Source organism: Fukomys damarensis, unplaced genomic scaffold (assembly GCF_012274545.1).
Source record: "Fukomys damarensis isolate Sample0158 unplaced genomic scaffold, DMR_v1.0_HiC HiC_scaffold_7, whole genome shotgun sequence".
NCBI classification, from domain to species: domain Eukaryota; kingdom Metazoa; phylum Chordata; class Mammalia; order Rodentia; family Bathyergidae; genus Fukomys; species Fukomys damarensis.
In genome coordinates, this window is record NW_022900919.1 from 41,104,096 (window position 1) to 41,106,716 (window position 2,621).

The 2,621-nt window shown below is 49.3% G+C and overlaps 1 protein-coding gene across 3 annotated transcripts in view; it reads left to right on the top strand.

Moving 5' to 3' along the window:
• The first annotated feature begins 2,498 nt into the window (after positions 1-2,498).
• Rassf2 (Ras association domain family member 2) overlaps positions 2,499-2,621 on the top strand; it is a 39,092-nt gene continuing 38,969 nt past the window's right edge. For 2 of the 3 annotated variants that reach the window (XM_033761200.1, XM_010607542.2), the window contains exon 1: positions 2,499-2,537. The gene's annotated coding sequence lies outside the window, so the exon portion shown is untranslated. The remainder of the gene's footprint in view (positions 2,538-2,621) is intronic. The other variant, XM_033761201.1, reaches the window with a different exon arrangement.

Sequence of the window (2,621 nt, forward strand, 5' to 3'; positions counted from 1 at the left end):
AAGAATAACGATGTGTTAGGTATATGTACAGATCCCCGTGATGAGTATGATTATGTACTGCAAGCGTGTACTAATAAAATACCCTAAAATATATTTTTAAATGTATATACCAATACTTGATTCAGCTACTGGGAAACTTTAAAGTATGTTTGGAATAACTGACACGTGAATCTGCTTTTTCAACTAGAAGTTTTATAAAACCTAACTACAGTTCAAGTATTTCGATGAAAATTTATTGTCTGAGTTGAGGTGCAGAAGGGAAAATTATACAATAGCTTTTAACCTCTGTATGAAAACATAATTAAAATATCTCATGAATGATTCCTTCATATTGATTCCATGTTGAAAGGATAATATTTTTGATAGACTGAGTTAAATAAAGATTATTAAAATTAATTTCACCTATTTCTGTTTGTCATTTTTATTGTGGCTCCCAGAAAGTTTAAAGTTGTACCTGTGGCTCTCATATGCGGTTTTTTTTTTGTTGTTTTTTTTTTGCTGGGGTGATTTTGATTTTTGCAGTGCTGGGAAAAAACCCAGGGTTTTCTGAATGTTAGGCAAGAGCTCTACTACTGAATTAGGCCTGCAGGCCTTCGTTTTGATTGATGGATGGATGGATGGGTGGATGGATTGAGATGTGGTCTTGTGTGTTGCTCAGGCTGGTTTCAAACTTCTGGCTCAAATGACCATCCTGCCTCAGCCTCCCAAATAGCTAGGACTACAGTTGTACACTACAGGTGTGCCTGGCTTTGTTATTTTTGTTATTGCAGTACTTTTAGCCAGTGTTCACCAGACTGCTTCCCTGGCTGAGTTGCCCTGTTCAGTCCCTGAAGGTGGAAGCCTGCTAGAAAACACAGTTTAAAGTGGACTTTAATACATGTGTTAAATATTTGCAAGTATTATCTCCATCTCGGATGTACTGTTCCTATCCTGCCTTGAAGGACGAGGGGTGTCTTTCTCTCCTATGGCTTCTACATGAAGAAGCAAACGAACAGAAAGATGTCTTCCAATGTCTTGAATCCATCCATTCATCCGTCCATCCGTCCATCAGTGTTTTCACCAAGATGGAAAATATAAGTAGAGAGAACTGAGTCTGGTTTTAAACCAGATCTAGGATCAGTGTTCCCAGCATCCCAGTTTGGACAGTGAGGGCCACTTTTGGCTGCGGAGGATGGTCATAGCATGGGCACTGACTTAAGCCACTGCGCTGCTCTCTGGGAGCCTGGGGCGAATTCAGGGACTCTAATACAACAGTAGCTGGCTGTCCTCTTGAACAGCAGTACTCTAAACCCCAGGAACAGAGCTCAAGGCCCACTTTGCAGAGTGTGTGGGGGCCAGGGAAGGCCTATCTAGAGAAGACAGCCTCTCAGAGAAGGCTTCCTGGGGTGCTAAAGGCCCTGCAGGCTCTAAATGGGATTCCCCCTTAGCTCTCCCTGATGGTCAGCGCCCCCCAGGGGATAGGGGGGAAACATCCGGGTCTCCAGGGTGTTCTATTTACCTCCTCTGGGCAAAAGTTTAAGGGATACAGAGCAGTGGCTTGGAAGGGAGAAATTTATGGGAGACCTTTGTGGTTCTATCTTAAGAGGAAAGAACCAAATTATTTATCAGTGGCTTCCTTGTTCAGATAGCTAACAGTTCTCAACACCACCCTACAGCTGCAGATTGGGTTCAACAGACTGGGTGGCTAGCCTGGGAAGCAGATCCCCAACTGTAACATTGTTTCTAAGGGAGACACATTCCAAGATCCAAACAATGAATTTGGTAAAGAATGTTTGGCTTCCAGGCGGATGAGCTGGTCGGGCTGTGTCTCAGGGACTGGCAGGGCATTAACAGGCTGCTCCACCCCACCCCACCGGCGCACTGGAGGACTCCGGAGGTCCAGGGCTGGATGCGAAGCTGGGGTGTGTGTGTGTGTGTGTGTGTGTGTGTGTGTGTGTGTGTGCGCGTGAGAGAGACAGAGAGAGAGAGAGAGAGAGAGAGACAGACAGACAGACAGACAGAGACAGAGAGAGAGAGACAGAGACAGAGAGAGACAGAGAGAGAGAGACAGAGAGACAAAGAAACTTGGCCTCCTTCACATTGCTGTCACGTCCTTCAGCCTGAGAAATGGAAGCGCCCGCTTGGCCGCTGCTCAGCCCAAACCCTTTTGGGAATGTGGGGGCGAACCCCTCAAGCCCATATACGCTCTCCCGGGGAATCCGCGAGCTCTAGGTGGGCTCGCTGGGCAGCGAGATTGCTCCCTGGGAGTGGCTGTCACAGCGCCAGCCGAGCGGAGCTCGGAGAGGACGGTAGCCGGGACGAGAGGCGACAACTCTCACCCCACCCCCGCTTTGCTCCTGCCCTCCTCGCCTTCCCGGCCCAGAAAAAGCGCTGGCAGCGGGCGCGGGGACCCTTGGGCCGAAAGGGGACGCGCAGCTACCGCATTGTTCTGGAGGGAGGAGAGAAGCTCCGCCCCCGGAGGGAGGAAGAAAGGCGCGGGGAGAGGGGTGGGGAGAGATGGAGAGCGAGAGAAAGAGGAGAGAGGACGGTGCGACCCGGTAGGGCGGATAAAGGCAAAGAGGCGGGAGGGAGGAGCGGATGGGCAGAGGGGCGCAGGAGGGCGGGGCACGGACCCCCAATCG